Source organism: Phodopus roborovskii, unplaced genomic scaffold (genome assembly GCF_943737965.1).
Source record: "Phodopus roborovskii unplaced genomic scaffold, PHOROB, whole genome shotgun sequence".
NCBI lineage: Eukaryota > Metazoa > Chordata > Mammalia > Rodentia > Cricetidae > Phodopus > Phodopus roborovskii.
This window is the reverse complement of record NW_026125052.1, coordinates 28,538-50,231: the sequence shown is the minus strand read 5'-3', so window position 1 is coordinate 50,231 and position 21,694 is coordinate 28,538. Positions and strand designations below refer to the sequence as shown.

At 44.1% G+C, this 21,694-nt stretch overlaps 2 pseudogenes; one reads left to right on the top strand and one right to left on the bottom strand.

The window, feature by feature from the left end:
* The first annotated feature begins 1,506 nt into the window (after window positions 1-1,506).
* LOC127218371 (ribonuclease SLFN12-like) lies at window positions 1,507-7,242 on the top strand (annotated as a pseudogene).
* A 3,506-nt stretch (window positions 7,243-10,748) lies between these two features.
* LOC127221250 (60S ribosomal protein L21-like) lies at window positions 10,749-11,195 on the bottom strand (annotated as a pseudogene).
* Between the last annotated feature and the right edge of the window lie 10,499 nt (window positions 11,196-21,694).

The window sequence follows — 21,694 nt, the reverse complement described above, 5'->3', positions numbered from 1 at the left end:
GGAGATGAAGTCATTATAAAAGAGAGACAGCTGCATCCCTGGCCATTGCTGAATGTTTTTAAAAAGTCAAAGCACGAACTCATGGGTGGATGACAAGCACAGACTATATAGTATACACAGTGGTCTGAAATGGAGTCGTAAAATGAAGGAAATAGAGTCATTCGTAAACACATGGAAGACTCTGAATGACAATATGTTATGTAACTATGAGGACCACATAAAAGCAAATATGCATACATTCACTTATATAAGGGATCTAAAGAAACTGAAATGATGGTAGTAGAAGTTAGGGTAGCAGGGAGCAGTCAGTGGGGTTACAAGTTGAAAGAGTTAAAATGTGCTACAGAGCATTGCATAATGGGATGTTTCCAGCAAACCAGAGTGTTCCTCTGTTTTGTTTCTTTGTTTCTTGTTTGTTTTGAGACAGGGTCAGTGTGTTCCTCCTTGAAAGCTACCAAGAGGATAATTTGTATTTGGTGGTGCTGAGGGTTGAAGCTGGGGCCAAGGGCAAACTGGGCTCTGCTTTTAAACTCAATTCCCCGGAATCAAATGAGTTCAGTGGGGGTTACCCCACAACAGCCACAGGCATGAGAAGTTGCATTTACTTGGTATTGGCCAAGACACTGACATGCCCCATCTTACCCTCTTACATCCCTACAGCTCCTCTTGTACAAGGCCTTGTCTTTGCAGTCCTTCTGCATGTGAGTGCCCTCTAGTGTCAGAACAGCAAAGTCAGCTGCAGTTCAAAACAACCTCCCACAGAAAATGAAACTGAGAAAATTGATTTGTTGTGTAGTGATGTTTTTCCTTTCACATGAGCCTCTTTCTTATCAATTGGTATTAATATTTGGAAAGGACCAATAGCAGAGTGAGTAGACAGAAAAAAAATCTGTAAACTGAAGAAAGATGAATAAAACCACTAAGCCAGGGGAAATGATAGGAAAAGCTGTTTTAAACTAAATGTCAATTCTTTGATTTTACCGACAAAGACTCGGGAGTCAGATGCTCGGGTGAGAGCCAGCTTTCCCCTACACTGCCTCAGACAAAACTCCTCCTAATGAGTGTCCCAGCCTTCTACTTCCCGGGTGTCTCTTTCTCTGTCCTCCTGACTCCCTCTTAGTCTCTATGGTTTTTGTTGTTGTTGTTGTTGTTTTTCCTGTTAAATAGTTGCTTGCTCTGCCTCCTCACCTATGGTCGGCTTTGTTTAAACCAGTCTACAATATTCAAGTAGAAAGCTCTTTGAGCAAAGGTGTGTGCTAGGGCTGAGCCACACCAAACTAGGAACAGGGTTTTCCAACAAATAAATAAAGCGGTCTTGGGTTTGACAGTGTGATCAAATATCCTGAAACAAAGAACTGAAAAATGTAAAACAAGCCACACAAAGCCCAACATTATGTGGCTCACTATCAGGAAGGCTAACGTGGTGATTGTGTTTGTCCCCAGAACCTGAGGTCACAAAGGAATTGAGAAGTTCTTTGAAGAAATCATGTCTGAAAACTCCCCCAATGTTGGGAGAAGATGGGAACCCACAGATGTTCACAGAGTGGTCTGGTCAACTCGAGTGTTCAGGGGACATTCTCCAGGGCACACAGCATGCCAAACCAGGACGTCTGATGGAACCAAAGTATGTGAACTAACTGACTGTCATATGGGAAGGAGTTAGGGAAGCTGCCCAGAGGGAAAGTCAGAAGCACAGAGGGTCCTAAGCAGGAACAAAGCGCTCCAAAACAAGGGCACAAATAAGATTTCACATGATTAGAAAAAACTGTCCCGAGAAAATGAAGAGCCAAAACAAACAAACAAAAAAAAAAAAAAAAAACCCACTAAACATAGAAGCCACACCAGGAGGGAGACTTAGGGTGGGGGAACACCTACATTAAAGGACAAAGAGGGCTGAGGTGTGCCTCCTGGAGAAAGCTACCTAACAAACGCAAGCCTTGAGTGCCATCCCCACCACTGTGGAGGATGGAGAGCACGGAACATGCTCACACTCATTGAATCCAGCCAGTTCCAGAAAGACAAACCTCAGATATTTCCACTCAGTGGTTCCCTAGAGTTTATAGATTTATTACACAGCCTTAAAACCGTGCGCATGTATAAGACATGAAAGAAGTGGCGAAGCTGTATAAGGGGACATAGGGGACAGATGGGAAGGGGGACATCACAGAGAGGTCAGACAGCAGAATGTGCTTAGTGCGCAGCACACACTTCTGGTGTCTTTCTGCAGAGGTTGGAGAGTTGGGTAAGTGCTGAGGAGAAGTTGTCACCCTTGCAGAGGGTTGGGTCAGATTCCCAGCACTTACTCAGTGGTTCACAACCACCAGTAACTCCAGCTGAGGAATTCAACACCCTCTTCTGACCTCCATGACCACCAGGCATACCTGTGGTACACATACATACATGCAGGCAAAACGCTCATACACATAAAGTAATAAAACAAACAAAACTACACAATTTTATATGTCCCTTCTATAACACAGTGCCATGAATGATGAATATACATAAAGAAGTTTATTAGTTCAAAATATTAGAAGATGATCAAATACAATCTTAACAATGAATCTGAAAATTGTGCAAGCTTACTGGTTATTGTATTCAGAATTGACCCAACAGTTCCTAAACAAGACATCACTTCAGACCTTCACGCTTAATTGCCCAGAGCAGCTCAGACTGTTGCGCTGTGTCTTGTAAAGCAGAGCTGGCTCTCACTGCTTAGGTCTACTGTAATGGATTTCTGTCTCTTTTACAGGAAACAATGTCGTCTGGGAAACAAAGCAAGTGCTAGCAAAATGAGCATCAGCCTTGATCAGGAGACAGACTATGCAGAACTGGTTCTCTCTGTGGGAGAAATCACACTTGGAGAGATGTATAGGAAGAAAATGAAAGATACTCAACTAAGGAAAAGAGAGGCCCAAAGTGTCTCAGAGGCTGTGTGCACTCTGGTGAATTCTGGAGGGGCGTGGTCAAGGCTCACATCAGCAATTCCAATTACTCCTTCACCAGAGATGGAATGGGACTGGATTTGGAAAATTCTTTTGGTAACATTCTTCCACTTTCTCAGAAATACCTAGACTACATGAAGGACAAAGACTACTTTTTAATTTTTGTGAAACAATGGATCCCGGATATGTCTGGTCAGCGTGTCCTCACCTGGAAAACCAATTTCTATGTGAGAAGTTTGTCATTGTCCCATGAACTGAAAGCTCCTGATGCAGTGCAGTTCCCCAAAGAAAGAAATATGCTAAAGGGATGTCAGGTTCAAGACTAAGTTGGCCTGGATCATTTGGCTGTGATGAATTACAACGTGAAATGCTCGCCATGTTTTTTAACAAGGAACAGTTGACCTACAAGGAGACTTTGTGTTTCACTAAGTCGAAATATGCTGAAGTTAAAATGTGCCCTAAAAAGAAGATTAAAGAAAAGATTTTAGCGATTCTCCCTCAACCTTTTTCTGCATTTGCAAACACTGAAGGGGGATATTTGTTCTTTGGTTTGGATGGAGACAACCAAGAAGTAATTGGTTTTGAAGCCAATGAGAATGATCTGGTGCACCTAGAGAGTGAAATAGAGGAGTGCATCCGACAGCTGCCTGTCGCTCACTTCTGTGAGGAGCAGGAGAAGATAAAGTACACATGCAAATTCATCCAAGTCCACAGGCAGGGAGCTGTGTGTTCATATGTCTGTGCACTCAGAGTGGAGAGATTCTGCTGTGCCGTGTTCACTGCAGATCCGGAATCCTGGATGTGGAAGGCGGCCGTGTGAAGGGGTTTACTGCGGAGGAATGGGTCAAGCGCCAGATGGACTCCACCCCAGGTTGAGGAAGGGGCAAAACAGTCACTTTACATTTGGGACAGAGGGTTGGAAGATTTGTGGGACTAGGGAACATCACACCTCCTCATGTTTCAACAGCTGATTTACTGACTTCTGCCAGATACAATCCCGAGTGGACAACCTCCTGTTTCCTTCTGCCCACTCAGGAGATTCGCTATCGAATGCTCCTTACCCGCTTTCAGTATGCTATGAGCTTTTTCCTGCACAATGGCCAACTGTGATATAGCCTGCTTCTCCAGTGGACAGGATTGGAGTGGGAAGAGGAAGGGGCCCCCACCTCATAATTCCCTCCAGGCTGTTCCCACCTCTCACAGTGGCTTAAACTGAGATCTCTGCCAAGACAAGGCCATGGGCAGAACGCAGCCCAACATTTTGTCACAGAACATTGAAAGTGGCCTGCAGTCCTGGCCTCCCTGGCAGTCCCATGTCCATCAGAAGGCTGACGAGCAGAGCCTTTTGTGGACACTGTCCTCTCTGCTTCCTGAACTTCTGCTCATCATCCCAGAGTTCCCTATCGAGTTGTCCTTGCCTCTTCTCAGACTACATCTAGCTTGTTTGTCAAAATCCCTCCCTAGTGCAATGGCTTCTGTAGCCTGTCCCCCAAGGACCCACTGCACTGATCCCATTTCTCATTGCCAGCTTTCTGTGTCAATCATCTTTCACTAACAGTGACAAATGCATTAGAAAATCAAGTTATGGGAAGGGAATGTCCCTTTGGTCGGGCATTTGGATGTGCTGGCCCACCATGTACTCTCTCCATTGCTTTGTGCCTGTGGATGACCAGTGTGCACTTCAGAAACCACACCCTCTAATCTGCCCCCTTTGTCCTTTACCACTTTATTCCCATCGGCCCCCTCTGCTTAAAGCTTCTTCCTTCCTCTCACAGTTCAAAATGGAACCATACTTTTTCCTCTGAAGGAAAGGAAAATGCTGACCTTTTATCTCCTTTGGAACAGGAAGCCTTAGTTGAAACAAGCACCAGAAACTTTACACCATCTGAAAATCAGAGCATCCTCATCTCTGCACAAACCCACCAGCCTTCTTTGCTTCTGGATATAACTGCTTTGAAAGAAAGCAAAGCTGGGGACATTTCTGAGGTGATAGAGTGCTTGTCTAGCATCTAGAAGTTCTGGCTTCCATCACCTCCATTCTGTAAAATCATAAAACTGGCCCAAGGTCCAAGTAGTGGTTTGTGTCAGCATGGTCTATGTGAATGCCTGTCTCTAGTTTAAAAATGAGGAAGTAAAACAGGCCCATGGAATTGCCCATACATTCCACTAGCCCAGTGCACTTTGTGCTGTTACGTTTTCTGTAAGTGTAGTGTAAGCGTCATTTTGAAAATTGTATTTGTCCTCAAAAAAATCTAACACCAAACTCTAACCCCATTACCGCTTAGGTAAACACAGTTCAACTGAGACTTTTAACACACATTGCACTGTTATTGAACACTACGGCCTGGGGGGAAATTTAAAATAACTTTTGTCTTCTCAGGTTTCTCCAAGGGAAAAGATAAACAGACCCTTCAATCAAGCATCCCACCACTCCGTCTCAGTAGATCGTTTGTTCATGACATTCCAGAAGCTCAGCAACAGAGGGCCCACCTTCCAGGTAGTGTCACTGTAACTTTCTAGAGTGGCTGCTGTGACTATGTTCAAGCCTCCTTGCCCCACCAGGGTTCAAGGCCTCAAGCTTCCTCACTGGGAGTGATACTTTTTTCAGGTCCCTGGAGTAACTTTCTCTCAAATAGTAACCACCCCACACCACCCTGCCCAAGCCAAGCACACACACAGACTAGTACATACCACATCCCAACATAGGAGGGCAAAGTAGACTTCCTCTCCAATGCTAACCAGACAGGTAGAAGGTGACAGTGTGTATTCAAACTCAAGGCTTTCTAGAACTATGGGTTTTCACTGTGATTGCCAGTCTCTGCTCACCAGGGAAGCCTGGCCTGCCTTGTGGGGGCCATTATAGAAAAGGTGGGATGTGAGTGTTCAGCCACTTGCAATGCTCCCTCTTAGCAGAGCCTGAGTTCTAAGTCCCAGGACCCCTTGCACCTGCTGCCCTCCTGTTCCTGAATTATTATTGTTTGGTATCGTGATGATGAAAGTGGGGGACTTACTAGCTGCTTGGTGATGGCTCACACAGGATATTCCCAGCAGTTTTGTTTTTTAATTGGTATACTTATTTATTTTTCTAGCCGTGTGTCGAAAGGTGACGTGCTCTCCAGAAGCCCTCTGCATGGAACTGTGCCCAGAACAGGGGGAGATACGAGCAGTTACTTTGGACAGAGTTGGCCTCACTTCGTCGAGGAACGCTGGTCACCTCTAAGAGCTGGACTCTGGGTCCTGGCTTGCCTGAGAAGCAGGAAGTCATCTTGGATTTGCTTCATATTTCCCAGGACAGTCTTCTGACCCTTCATTGCTTTGTCCTGGGAGACGGGGAGCTGGAAGACGACAGCACTGTTCTGAATGAATTAGGTGCTAAGTTAAAGAACTATTGTAAACAAACTGCATTAACTTTAAAGCAGATGCTGGTAAATCTTGGCGGTTACACTGGGAAAGTCGGTGTGGTGATAAAGATAGTATACTTGGGTCATAGGGCAGTGTCTCTATATGATTCAAGCTCGAAAATAAGTTACCCTAGAACCTATTATCTGACAACCAAGACAGTAAGGCACTTAGAGAAAGCTCTTGCTGAGGTTGTAGAGACGGTGTCCCGACATAAAACTATAATGATCAGTTTACCTTGAAATTTTAAACATATAGCCTTAGATACTTTACTTTTTGAGGAATGTCCTAGATCATGATTGAGACTTCTTGACATGTGAAATGGACTATAATGCAATGATATTTCATGCTTTATGATAATGTTCTCTCGTTGGATAAGTATATGGAAATGCGTCTTTGAATAACTTCACAAAAATAGAAATGAAATTCTGGGAAAGGGATTGGCCGTTAAAGAAGACTATGATCAAACGGTGCTTTAAAAATGTGTTCCTGTAAGGGGATGTGACCTATGCCTTTAATTGTATCACTTGGAGGAAGGCTGGTCCTCTTAGTCTACATAGGGAGTTCCAGGAAAGCCAGGGCTATAGGAAGAGACCATGCCTCAAAATAAATACATAAGTAAATAATATAAAACAAAAATGTATCCCATTCTGCATTCTGGCTGAGGAAATTCATGGTATCTTTAATCAAGGAAGACACTCTTCCTAGAGTAGTGAAGAAAATGATGATGAAGGCACTATAGGCAACGTTCTGTCACAGTGTTGCTGCTCTGCTGCCTGTGTTATTGCTGTTACATCTGTGATTTCCAAAATCGCAGAGGCAAGGCTCAGGGTATGTGGAAAGTAAGTACAGACTCCTCACAGAAGCATACAGTAAATATGGGAGGTTTCCGAAAAGGTAAAAACACATAGAAACGAATACAATTGTCTATTTTATCTTGAAGAAAAAACAATGTATCTGTTGGTGTAAGACTTCAAAATGTCAACAAATCCCAGGAACTAGGCCATACAAATACTCTCTATGGGGTAATGGCATGTTCTCAAGTTCCCATTTGTAACATTGTTCCCTTTTGAAGTCTTGATACTATGTCTTTAAGAGTTCGATATTATTCTCTTATGGTTCTCTTATGGTTCGATGTATGTTTTATATTCGAATTCTAGTATTGTTTGTGCTGTAGATTAACACCTATTATGGTATTTACAGCACTGAATTTATATGCGTGTATTGTGCTTTAATTTGAAATGTTGGTGTTTCCTTCATAAAGGAAGCAATGTCTTCATTGTACATCTTCATTTGTGAAGGACAACATTTCTCAACACTTGGACCCCCTAAGGGTTATGATATATGTAGTGGTACCTGTTTTGACTTTTGATGGAGCTCATCAAAAGGCAGGTTGACCATCATGAGAGCTCCTATGACAGGGGCTTTGGGCTGGTGGCTCACAGATGCCAGTCATCCAAAGCCATGATTCCTGTTTTCATCTCTTTCTTAACCAATACAATTTATTTTTTAAAATCAACCCTCATTTCTCGTCTAATTTTTTTTCTTAGATCTGGATCTTTCTGAATACAATTTTTTTCCTTCATCTTTCTTTGATGAATTTTCATTGTAATATGTGGGAAGTTATACTTAGCAAAATTTAGATGCCAACAAAATGTTCTGCCAGTTTTTTATGTTCCTAAAATAATCATTTCAAAACATCATCAATGTCTTTTAAATAATTTTTATCGTTTTCCCAAATAATAGTTCTAGGTTTTAGATGTTTTGATTACTTGGGATTGTAGTTTTCAGGAGTTGTGACTCAGACCTTTGCAGACCAAGGAAGTAAGAGGTACTGTTATCCTGAGCCATGCCCCCAGTGTTTTGCCCAATTCTCATGGGCCTCTTTCTATTTCCCTGGCCTCCACTCCCCTAAATACACAGGTGTAGCTAAGAGGCGAAGGTCTGTATTTGAGAAGGTATGTTCTATTTGTCTTTCTGAGCCTGGGCTACCTCACACAGTATTTTCTGTTTCTAGCTGTCTCCGCACAGCAGCAGCCTGCCTCTGCTGCCAAAGCAATCATTGTCATCCCCTGTCTCCAGGTGCCTTCCCACCCTCAGCTGTGTGACATGTGCTTCCCTTAAAAGTGCCCACCAGAGTACAGCCTGCTCTCTTGTCTCTCACTCCTTGGTTGCCTCCCCTTCCCACTCCTGCCTCTTACTCCCTCTCTTGCCCCCTGCTCCTCTCTTGCCTCTCATCTTCCTCTTGTCTGTCTGCCTGCCTCTCTCGGGTCCCCACTCCAACCCAGCCTTTCACTCTCCCCCCAATAACGCTCTGGCACTCACTGTTGCACCTGCCCATGTTTGCTTAGTGGCAGGCATGTCTTGGCACAGCCTGCCAAAGGGCCGATTTCCTAACATTTTTATGAATTCTTTTTTTTTTTTGTTGTTGCTGAAAAAAGTTCCAATGTGTATACAGACTAAATTTTCATTATACACCAATTTCCTAACATTTTTATAAATTCATTTTTTTGTTGTTGCTGGTGAAAAAAGTTTCAACGTGTATACACACCAAATTTTCATTATTCATTTGTCTGCCAAGGTTCAGTTTTAAACATTAAACATGAAGGAGCTAATTTCTGTGTTTATTTTGTTTTAGAGAGAGAGAGAGAGAGAACACAAAGGGGTGGGTAAGGGAGGTAGGTGTAGTGAGATAGTTCTGTGGCACTGACCACGCCCATTGGGGGGTGGAGCCATGGGCGGAGTGACCTGTGGAAGGAGGTCAGGGAGGGGGCCAGGAAAGGCCCTCTTTCTGGCTGACTTGGACAGGAGAGGATCGGGTTGAATTTCCTGGTGTTCATCTGTCTAGGTTGTAAGTTATTTCTCCCTGAATAAACATCTATTGGCCTATTTGTTTATCCTTATCCTTATTTACCACGATAGGTAGGGAGGATCTTGAGGAAGTGGGTCAGGGGGAAACATCCAGATCTATTATATGAAAGTTTTTCAATAACTTACAAAAAAAAAAAAATGCTGTCTTTAAGACATCCGCAGGGACACAGAAAGTGGGTAAAAGCTGCTTTGTTACCAGGTCTCTGTGCATTGAAGAAAACCTCCCCTCCTTTCCTCTTCTCCTGTCTTCCTTCTTCTCCTCCCTCCCCCTTCCCTGCCTGCACCTGGGGACCTTGACCCAGGGTGTAAGAGGTGAGGGGCCAGGGCAGAGAAGAGCAGAGACAGGCTACAGTAGAGGTCCAGGAGAGAAGCGAGAAGAGACAGAAAGAGCAATAGGGGCGCAGAGGCTGGAGAGGGAGGAAGGGGCCCTGGATGTAGCTGTCTCTCCACCATCAACTTCAGACAAATAGTCATCTTAAATCACAGAGCTTTGGGTTATTTGCCACACTCCAAGACGCACTGAAGCAATTCAGCAGCATCCTGCTATCTTCCTGTGTTTTCCATCACCATCATGTTCCAGAGCTGCTCAGTTCTCAGTAGGAAATGGTGTCTAAGGCCTTTAACCTTACTTGATCCCTCAAACCCAAGCTTGTGTCCGAGTTTAAAGTGTTTGCATCCTCTTGGCAGGTCTCATGTGTCTAGGATTTTACCTGCTTCTGGATTTCCCCAGTTTTATGAAATATAAATTTTCAGTGATTCTGCACCAGTCTGTATTTCACCTGTTTGTTGTTGTTGTTAATGCAGGGTCTCACTCTGTAGCCCTGGCTGCCCTGGAACTCAGCTATGTAGACCAGGCTGATCTCGAACTCACAGAGATCCGCCTCCCTAGTGCTGGGATTAAAGGCCTGCATCACTATGCCTGACTTTTACTTCCCCTTTTAACCTCTGATTTTTTAACTTTTTATTTCCCCTTTCCTCCCTCCAAACCCTCCCAATTACCCCTTCTTACTCTATTTCCATTAATCATTGCTACATGCACATATGTATATACATATATATTCCTAAACATCCCTATTCGGTCTGTGTAGTGTTACTTGCATGTACGCACTTTCAGGGCTGACCATTTTGTATAAGGTAATGAATTGATGTGTTTGTCCCTGGGGAAGCCTGTTTCTCCTCCTATCAACATTCATTAGTTGCCTATAGTCCTTTACATAGGGTTGAAGCATTTAAGTTTTCTGTTTCTTCTTTCAAAGAATCAATTCATTGCTTGGTTGATACTTTATAATGTTCTTTTAATCTCCATTTCAGTTTATCTGCCCTGTTCTCCATTATTTCTTACTACCTACTGCTTCTCAGTTTGGATGTTCTCGTTTTTGTTGAGGTTATTTACTTGAGGTTTTTTATTTTTAATGTTAACATTCACAGCTATAAACTTGCCCCTCAAGTGTGCCTTGGTCAGAGCCCATGCATTCTGAAAAGTCATATTTTCATTTTCTTTTCTTTACAGTCCAGGTCTTTATTTCTTTTTGTTCATTAGGCCATGAATTCGTATGGGATGGGCTCAGGCTCCTTCCCATTTGTCCTCACAAAGTGTGCTTCTCTGGGTGGAGCAGGCTGGCGCTTGAGCTGAACCCAGGTGCCCTTCTCCTTGGCTTCCTTTTTCTTCTGGTCGTTCTCCTTCACCCGCTTCAGGAAGCTGTCTCTGCTCTTAGAGTGCTTGATGTGCTCAATCCACACGTTAATCCTCTTGGCGAGAATCTTGCCCTTAACTTGCTTGTTTACAATGATGCCCACGGCATGTTGAGTGACATTGTAGACTCTTGCCAAGGTAACACCTGTGGGGCATTCCCTTGATGTCTACAATATCGCCCTTCTTGTAGATTCACATATACGTGGCCAAAAGAACAACTCCATGCTTCCTAAAAGGCCTAGAGAACATGAAGGCAGTGCCCCCCCCCTCTTTCACTTGGTGTTTGTCATTTTGACGAGTTACTGGAAGATGGCTGCCGCGGCCAAAAGGCCATATTTTCATTTTCATTTGACTCTAGGGACTTTTTAGTTTTCTCTCTGATTTCTGTAATAACCCATGAGTCATTTAGGCATGGTTTGCTCAGTTGTTATATACATTCATAGTTTCTGTATTTTGTTTTATTTTTGAGACAGGGTCTTACTGTGTAGCTCTGGCTAATCTGGAACTTGCTATTTACACTAGATGTGTACTTTTAAAAAAGGGAATCACAGGGAGAATGTGTGTGGGGCAGTTTCTTTCTGGGTTTTTGAAAGCTGGAGGCTTCGGGTTGCATCGTGGAGGAAGGGGAGCGTCTGTCAAGCTTATGAACTCTTGTTTTTCCTGTGGTTTATGCTGTGGCTGCATCTGTACCAGACTGATCAGCTGCAGTTCACTCCCTTCTTTGTGTACCAGCACCCCCTGCTGGTCATATCTATATTGCATTCTGTGGGCTGGGCAGTCTCACCCTTCTGAGATCTTCAGATCATATCCACTTAAGGTGGCAAATGCTTGCACTGGGAATGACTTTGAGGTGTTTGGAAGCATGGGAAAAAGCCCCAGTACTGTAATCAATGTAAGCAGAGAAGATTTCCTCACACTTCAGCATTAACCACCCTGCTACAGAAACACAGCAGTGGGTATATTGTACAGCCCTGGAACATCAGTGTTCTCCCAGGTCTTTAACAGTACATGATGGGCTGATGGCTCCAGAATTTGACCCAGATGCTTCAGGCTCGGGGCTACCAAATTCCAGGATATCAGTAGCCACTGAGGACTGGGCTAGCTCTCTGTATGCACCTCCCACCTTGAGCCCAGATTCTGTTACTTGCACCTTTGGTTTGTTAGTGTCTGGGCTTCCTGTTTTTCATGACTGCCTCTCTGGTGTTCCCTCACCCAGAGAGAGGGGGCTGTGACAGGCAAAGTTGAAACCTATGAATGTTCCCTGATATCCAGCTCTCACAGTAGTTCAGCTTTTTACTAATCAATTGTCAAGACAATGCCTAGCCACTGCTCCCCTAGCTCGTCATTCATCTGCTGAGGGGTCTACTGTTTCCTTAAAGCCTGCAAATGAATTTAAGGCTGGTGAGGGCTATCTGTAAGCACCCAAGCTTACTTACCAGGCCACTGTCACCTGATATGGTGGCAAGGAATTAAGGATGGAGGCTTTGACAATTTTATTGAGATACAGTCATCAGAAACAGAATATAATGACAATTGCCAGAATTAAATACAATTGTAGTTGCCAGGAGATATGGTATTTGCAAACTTTATAGGTAAATGAGATTAATGTCTAAGACCAATTGTCCTGTCTTGCTTCCACATGTTTTTGACTACTAAGGGGAATATCCAGAGAAATACAAAGCAGCCTGAATGCTTGACAGTCTGAGGGAGTACCTTGGTCTCTCAGGAACTTGAAGGCACATTGTACAACCAGGAGCCTTGGACCTCCAACCTGGAAAACCTGTGATTCATGCCTCTAGAGGCAGCTAGGCCAGGCCAACTCCATGATTCCTTGCAATTCCCCCCATTTTATTTTGTTGTTATTTTTTAAAATTTAGGGTATGCAAGTCAGTCTTCAAAGCAGACATGGAGTAGCAAATTATTCTTTAGGCTATAATGCTTCCTAGTATAACCACCACCAACAACAAAAATCCCAGAGATATTCCTATGGACCATAGTTTAGGAGTCCAATTAAAGGCAGAAAAATAATGACCAAAAATCTTTGCCAGGTTTTGTGTAGCAATGGGAGAGGGTAACTTATCTAACTTTGAATGGTTAACATCAACACTCAAATTATCATCTGACAAATTTTACCTGGACAGCAATATGGTTAGCAGTGGAGACGTCCACTATCTGGGAGTCATTTACATAAGTGGAGATGTCATTTTCTTCCCAGTTAACACAGTGAAGCACAGGAGGATCAGGGGCATAAGGCCAAACATGCTTCAGCGGTAACAGATGCATTCAACAAGGACAACTAGCAAGAAATATCAACTAAGCAGGCACACCTAAGATGTTATCAATTATTTTCCCTCAGTCACTAGTTTCTTCATCTGAGTCATTGTTGGTGGGGGGGACTCTATTCTTCATGGCTCAACAACTCCATCACCCCCGTTGACTTTCTTTTCTTCCAGCGTATCTTCTGTAGATACTTTGGACGTTCTTTGTCTGTCTTCCACAGGTCTATTCAGTCTTTCAGGTACCCACACGGACTTTTTGGTACCCTGAGGAAAAAGTACAAATAGCTTCGGCTCCAGGGGAATTTCTAGAGCTGGGTCATTCAGTTGGCCAGGCACAACATTTCTGCAAAGGACCCTGACCCTGAATTATTTTTGGAGGGACCCAAAAATATTCTGCATCAGTGAGGTCATACTTGTCCAAATTTTAAAAATTTAAAGTACATATAACAGAACATAAAATATTGTAACAAGTAGCCATATTATCTTCCTCCCCTCCTTTATTTTTATTTATTTATTTATTTTTTGATTTCTTTTTCTTTTTTCTTTTTTTTAAATTGAGACAGGGTTTCTCCGTATTGCTTTGGAGCCTTCCCTGGAACTAACTCTGTAGACCAGACTGGCCTTGAACTCACAGAGACCTGCCTGCCTCTGCTTCCCTAGTGCTGGGATTAAAGATGTGTACCACCAATGCCTGGCCCCCTCCTTTATTTTTAAATAATGTTTAAGTTGTTCATTAGCTCTTTCTGTAAAAGATTGACCCTGAGGGTTATATGGGATGCCTATAATGTAGGTTATGTCAAACTGTTGGCAAACTTTTTGAAAGACTTGGCAATGCATGAAGGAATGTGGCAGTTTGAATGTGATTGACCCCCATAAGCTCATAGGAAGTGGCACTATTAGGTTTGGCCTTGTTGGAGAAAGTGTGTCACTGTAGGGTGTTCGGGTAGGGGTGGGCTTTGAGGTCTCCTATGTTCAAGCTACACTCACTGTAGATTCAGTTCACTTCCTGTTGCCTGTGAATCAAGATGTAGAACTCTCAGCTCCTTCTCCAACCATATCTGCCTGCACACTGCCATGTCCCACCATGTTGATAATGGACTAAATCTCTGAAACTGTAAGACACCCAGATTAAATGTGTTCCTTTATAAGAGTTGCTGTGGTCATGGTGTCTCCTCACAGCAATAGAAACTCTAACTAATATAAAGATCATTGTCAGTTTTTAATATTTTGAAGGGACCTAAAATGGGAAAATCACTGGGTAAAAAGTAATAATATCCTTAACTACCTTTCCTGATAGGAAATAGCAAACATGAGCAATGAAAAAGTATCCACAATGATATGAATATACTTCAGGCTCCCAAAGCTAGGACATGTGTCCCAAGGGAAGGGAGGGCCCTATTTTTAAGATGGCTTTTTTTTTTTCCTTCAGGAGCCAAAGCCCACTGTCCTGAGTTGAGTTATTTCCTAATACATTACCATGTGTTGGGTTATCTGAGCCTTTTGTGGGTATGCCCAGTGTCCTGTGGCTGCCAGAATGTTTAGAATGTTAATAGAATATCTTAAGAGTCTAATTTTTAGGCCCACAAATGAAGGGACCATCTATGTGCTGAGGTAAATGACTGTTCCTTAGAGTCAAGGACTCTCAATGTACATGGGCAAGGCTATTGTTACAAGTAGAGACTCGAAGACCACTCAGCATGACCAAAGTTCGAAGTGAGAGTCTGTGTTAAGCTTGAAAAGAAACACTTCTCACAGAGCAGCCTCGAATGCATAGCACAGGGGGTTTTAAAGACAAAGAGCACACAAAAATTACATCCTGGTTGGCAGAGTAAAGCAAGTAAGCAGTTTAGCACGCACTCAAGAACATGCAATTAGCTGGGGGATTTCCACCTGAGCTTCTAGAACAGAGTTGAGGGCTTTCCCACAGGACTTTTCAGGGCATGGGGGTGGAAAAGAGGGGTCAGTTTTAGTTTAAATCAAGATGGCTTCAGCTGAGACAAGATGGAGAAACCTTTGCCCTGTTACAGTGTCACAAGGACTCAGGGGCCTGTTTGGGGAGGCACTGGCAAAAGAGCTGCTCTCAAAGTGTCAGAAATAATCCATTTAAAGGTAAACATGAATTATGGCTCAGGGTGTGGTGAGATGTAAAAGGAAACGTCCACTGAGCTCAAGGACAGTACTCCACACAGTTTCATTGGGAATAAACTGAAACAGCACAGGCATGTGGGAGTGTTGAGTATAGGTGAAGGGCCTCTTCCTTGGTTGCCCCTTAGATCCTGAGGCAATCAATACTCCACAGTGGCTTAGAATACTGGAAGCATTGAACTGTTATACGGAGAGGTGCCAGGGGGCCAAAAGGCCGTATCTGAGTCGCCTGGAAATAAGCTCATATCTTTGGCTTGCCTCAGGATTGAGAAGACACATGCATTCCTGCTGTACTCGGAAGCCAGAAGAGAGCATTGGATCCTATGGAACCAGATGGCTATAAGCTGCCCCATGGGTATTAGGACTAAGACCTGGGTCCTCTAGTAACATGATCAGTGATTCTAACCTCTGAGCCATTTTCTCCAGCCCCATTAAATGAATAAACAGGTAGAACACTAATTGTCTGTCCTGGAGTCTCTACATCACAGAATTTGAGGCTCTTCTTGGGGTAATATTTCTTTATTTCTTCATTTATTTCGTTTATTTATTTATTTATTATGTATAGTGTTCTGCCTGCATGTATTCCTGAATGCCAGAAGAAGAGGGCACCAGATCTCATCAATGGATGGTTGTGAGCCACCACCATGTGGTTGCAGGTAATTGAACTCAGAAGAGCTGCCAGTGCTCTTAACCTCTGAGCCATCTCTCCAGCCCCTACGGTCATATTTCTAGAACAACATTGGAGGTGTCCTTCTTTTCCACTTTGGCATACAGCACTCTTGTGGAAGAAGATATATGTTCTTGGATCAGTTGAAGGGTTGCATTCAAGAAGGCTAAAAGGCATCTAACAAAAAAGGTAGGACATTCAGGAAGACCTAAAAGATGAGAGAAGCTAAACCTCCTGTCTTCCTGTACACAGTTCTGTGAATCCTAGGTGCTAATCAATACCAGTTATCACAGTTTCATGTAGGGAGCTGCCCTGGGTCCAGTAAGGCAGAGGAGAAAGTCTGTATTTAAAAGGAAAAGTCATACCTTTGCCTGCCACTTCCAGCCTTCAGTTGCTAAAGTGACCTATGGCAGAAATTGCAATGCTGGAGTTTCCATGAGACCCAATCCTCAAATCGTATTCTAGAGCCATAGTAGCAGAAACAGTGTGGTGGTGGCACAAAACCCACACGTGTGGACCAGTGGAATAAAAGAGGGCCCAGAAATAACCCACAGTTACAGCCACCTAAGCTTCAACAAAGTCATAGAACTACATATTGGTACATTCAAGAACATAACCTCCTGACCGACTACCCTACTTGCTATTTGTGCTTGGCTGCTGAGTTTCATGCTTAGGCAGGCGACTTTCTAGATAAAATCAGATACCACATCCTTTTTTAAGTCTCAGTTGCATAGCTAGCAGGGAGGTGGTGGCATATACCTTTAATCCCAGCACTTGAGAGGCAGAGACAGGTGGATCTCTGTGAGTTCAAAGCCAGACTGGTCTACAGAGCTAGTTTCAGGACAGGATCCAAGGCTACAGAGAAACCCTGTCTCAAAATAAAAAAAAAAGAGCTGCATGGTTAGCAGCAGCCATTATGACTGGGGTGAGATGGAGTCTCAAAGCAGTTTGAATTTTCATCTCCCTGATGATTACACATCATTACTTTTAAAAGTCTGTATTGGTCATTTGTGTTTCTGAGAAGGACTACCCCTTAACCCCCACATAATTCCTCCTGGAGTATGAGGCTTCACTCATGTGATTCCAAGTGTCACTCGGATACCAGGTTCCATCTGCATTTTTAAAAGCTCATGTGATGAAGATCTGCTGATGACAAATCCTTTGCTGAATTATTTTGTCAGGAAAGAACTTCGTTATTTTCTAATACTGGGTAGAGAGAGAGGGGATGGGAGAGAAGCAGGGGGAAGGGAGGGAGGGAGAGAGAAAGGGTTGAATTTTAGGTTGACAGTCTTTTTCTTCAACACTGTAGAGCATGATCCTCGATCATACAAACAATCTGGAAAAAAATACACATTTTAAAGGAAAACTTAAACACAGTGTTATGAAGGTATACTAAAATGGAAAGTTTGGAACCATGGAGAAACAGGTTATGAACTAGAATGCATATCATAATGCCACTAACTGTGTTAACCCTGTGTTGTAAGTGTGCATGCATTAAGGACACACAACCTATAAAGACCTGCAAGGATGAAGGGTTAATGATGGTTAGTTTTCACCTCTGAGGCCAGGGGGTGAGATCCTGATAAAGGCTTTCAAGGCAGAGAACTCCACCTGCAGGCAGAGGCAGTATAGCTCAGGGCTGCCATCCAATGGGCCGCGTCTGCAGTGAGCAGTTCCGCCCACCGCCCAGGACGAGAGACCGGCAGCTAGATAATCCAATCCATCCCCAAACCAACAGTGAGCTCAAGCTGTCAGCGTGCCAAAGACCTCCAGCTGGCTAGAAAAGCTCCTACAGTTTCGTTTTCCCCCCATGAAAGGATCGGAAGTTAGAAGGGCTGACCCAAGCATTTCCCTGCGACCATCGCCAAACCCACGTGGGAGCCAGGCCTGGTCCTCTAAGCAGGTGACCAATTCACGACTGCAACGCCACCCGATCACAGACCAGGCAGGATTTGTACCAGAGTCTGAGTTCTGGAAGGGGAAAGATTTGTGGCTGTTTCCAAGTTCTGCTTTTCGAAGCGGCCACCGGAAGCGGAGCGAGAAACTGAGATCTCCCCGCAACCCCACTCTGCCCAGGCAGGGCAGTTTGGAGGCAGGGAGTTTGGAAGCGGTGAGAGCCCGGTGCGACCTTCGAGGGAACCAGGGTCGAATGGGAGGCGGGAGGCAGAGGGGAGGGCCTGGGAAGAGCTTTTCTCCTCTTGAATGAGTTTTACCCTGTCGCGTGTGATTCATTATAGGTTTATGAATAGATTGATAAATGCAGAACGATGGGCAGGTGATGAAGGGCTGGGAGAGAGGAAGAGCAGGGACGAGTAAGAATGGCGGCGGCGACCAAAAGAGGAACTAAAAACGCCAGGAATAATCAGAAGCTCAATGTATCTAAAGTTTGGGATTGTTAAAGTTTAGTTTATCAAACACATTCTGAGTTCCAAGCTTCCTGGTATTTAATAGACTTTCTACTGGTCTCTTCGTTTCCGCGCTTTTTGGCGGGAGGAGCCAACCAGTGGAAAGGAAAGGCGGACCTAGTGCCAGCCGGGCAAATGCACTGGAAACAGGAATCAGGTCAGGCCCGGGGTGCTTAGAGCCCCTCAGCTCCCCGACCAGCACCTCCGAGGTCTAGCCCGCCAAATCCGGGACCTGGTGCCTGAGCAGCTCAAAGCCAAGGTGACGTGTGTGTATTTGTGTCTTTCTCCTGCCTGAAGGCCCGGGTATTTTATCAGGCTCGGCGGCAAGTTCCTTAAAAAGCATGAGTGATAGGGGATGATCCAGGTGGGTGTGAGCCTGACCAGGCCAGCACTGGGGGGGGAGGGGAGAGGAGAGGGAGGCGGGGAGCAGAGGAGTGAGGGACGGAGGAGGGAGGGGTAGGCGCGGGACCACACGCAATCACGCTTGCACGCAGGGACCGCTGCATGTGAGGACACAGGTGCAGTACTCCGCATCAGGTTTCTGTGCTCGCAGAGCCTGTCACAGTTAGCAGATTCAAGTTAGTGCAAGTGCCTCAGGCCCCCATTTGCAATTTTTGAATTACAATGTTGGAAAGAGATTCTGCAGATGCCTCTGAGCAACCCCTGTTAGCTACTGTCCTTAACTGAGGCACCAAGGGACAGAAATAGAACTGTCTAACCCGGAGTTTATCACCTAGAAGCTATTGGAAAAGAGCCAAGGGCTCTGTGACTGCTGTTTCCCAAACATCACTTGTTCTATGGTTCTGTTTCCTTCTGTTATGGTTCTGCCCCAAGAGAGCCAGTCCCGATTTGTTTTGAGAAGTGTATTGCTCCAGCCTATCTAGAGTTTTGTGTGCCCCATCCTTACTTTGCACACACATCCATCGAGGGTCCAATCTTTCATCAACAGTTTTTATGGTGGTGTAAGGGAGACAAAGATCACCTTTCTTCGGTCCTCATTGAGTGGTACTATTTACTATTGAACCATTTCCTCCTGAGAGGCATTCTGCCTATCAAACTCTACTATAGCTTTATTCTGTGTCATATGACATTGTTAAGATTTAACTTCTAAAAGCTCTGTTATATGGAGCTGGAGAGATGGCTCAGCAGTTTAGAACACTTCTTGTTTCTGCAGAAGACCCAGGTTCAATTCCCCCACATCTACATGGCAATGAGCACCTAACTGTCCATAATTCTGGTCCCAGGCATCCGATGCCCTTTTCTGACCTCCACAGGCACCAGGCAGGTGGTGCACAGATATACATACAAGCAAAACACTCCTATTCACTGAGCCATCTCTTCAACCCCTTGTCTTTATGCAAATACTATCATGATGTACATGCCCTGCTATAGAATTGCTTTTTCAAGTCATTATTACATTTTGTAAATTTATATGTTTTGGACACATGAAGATGTGGTATAACAGTCAGCTTGATGAGATAGGGAATCTCCTAGGAGAAAGGCCTCAGGGCACACACCCGAGGAGTTATGTAATCTGCAGGCATATCTGTGAGTGATTGTGCTGACTGAGTTCATTGAGAAGACCCCTTCTAAAGGAGACTGGCACCATTTCCAGGCTGTGGGTGGTGTCTAGGCTGAATAAAAAAAAGAGCCAGCTAGCTGAGCACAGGCATTCCTTGCTCCCTCTTCCTGACCGTGGGTGGGTTACACTGTGACTGGGCTGTGTAAATTCCAGCTGCCTTGACTTCCTGGCTCTGGTGATCTGTACTTCTGTGAGCCAAACCAACCCTGCCCTCCTTAAGTTGCCTTTGCCAAGGCATTTTATCACAGAGGCAGAGAAGTAGCGAAGACACATAGCTTACTCCTTTTCTCTGCAGCATCTTTATTTGTGTGCACATCCTTTGTTCCCCATGTAGCTGTGATATTTCTTCAAACTATTTCTACTCTATAGCACTACATTTCTCCCTCCTGCCATTCTGGCAAAAGCCTCTTTCCAGAGGAAAAGGGAAGGCAGTAGAGAAGACTCTCCCCTACTTCCCACCCCCCCATAGCTATAAACCTAACCTCACCGCCTTCTTCCAGATTCTGAGCCACAATCTTTTCCAAATCTCGACTTCTGGGATTCCACTGTTTCAGTCACTCAGTCTCCTCCTCCATCCTTAAGTTCTCACTTCGCTACTGGCTTACTCTCATCTAGGGTAAATATTGTTAAGCCTTTCCCACACTAATGAAAAAAAAAATCCTCAACTTCTCTTCCTCCATGTACATTTCTGTACCTCTCTTTTTTAGTAAGCTGGTCTAATGACTGATTGTCTGCACTTGATAACACTATTACTGTGTCTGGTATTCATTACTTAACCCATTGTGACATAATGACAATTAGTATAATTTTGCTTACTGGACATCTGTGAGCCAAAGCATAGTGTTAAGTGCTTAGTGAATTATTTAACCCTTTATACTAAGACTCATATGAGGTAAATGATCCCTGCTCTGTTAGCAAAGACATAGGGTTAGGCATTTCTAAATATCCAGATAAATATAACAATAGTATGTTTTAATGAGTGTTTCTCTATCCCACAAGGCAGTTCCCAAATAATGACATGGAGGATTCTTATTAATTATAAATGCTTGGCCTTGGATTAGGGGTTGTTTTCTAACTCGTTCTTATAACTTAAATTAATCCATTTCTATTAATCAATATGTTGCCTTGTGGCTCCTGGCTTTTACTACTCCTCCTGCATGTCCTGCTTCCTCTGTATCTGGCTGGTAACTCTTTCTTCTTCCCAGAGTCCTCTCTGTCACCCAGAAAGCATATAATGCATAACCCCTAACCTGCCTGGCTATTTGGCCATTCAGCTCTTTTTATTAAACCAATCACGGTGACACATCTTTACACAGTGTTAAGGAATATTTTGCAACAGTATGTGATGGAATTGCAAGCCAAGCCACATCTGTTGGCACTCATCCCTAAGACCTCAGCTTTTGCAGTCTTTTCAAAGTCACAGTTGTGTCATTTACTAAATCTTTTTAAGGGGTGGAGTTTGTGAGACAGGATTTCTTTGTATAGCCCTGGGCTGTCCTGGAACTCACTCTGTAGTCCAGCCTGGACTTGAACTCTGCCTTCCAAGTGCTGGGATTGCAGGCGTGCACCACCACCTCCCTGGTATTTCACAAAATCATATAAGACTTTCCAATCTCAACTTGCATCCCCTGTCAGCAGCTTATATACCTGAAAAATCACAGCAGGTGGTCTTGTGTTCCATCCCCCCACACACCCCTGTCAATACCGAATT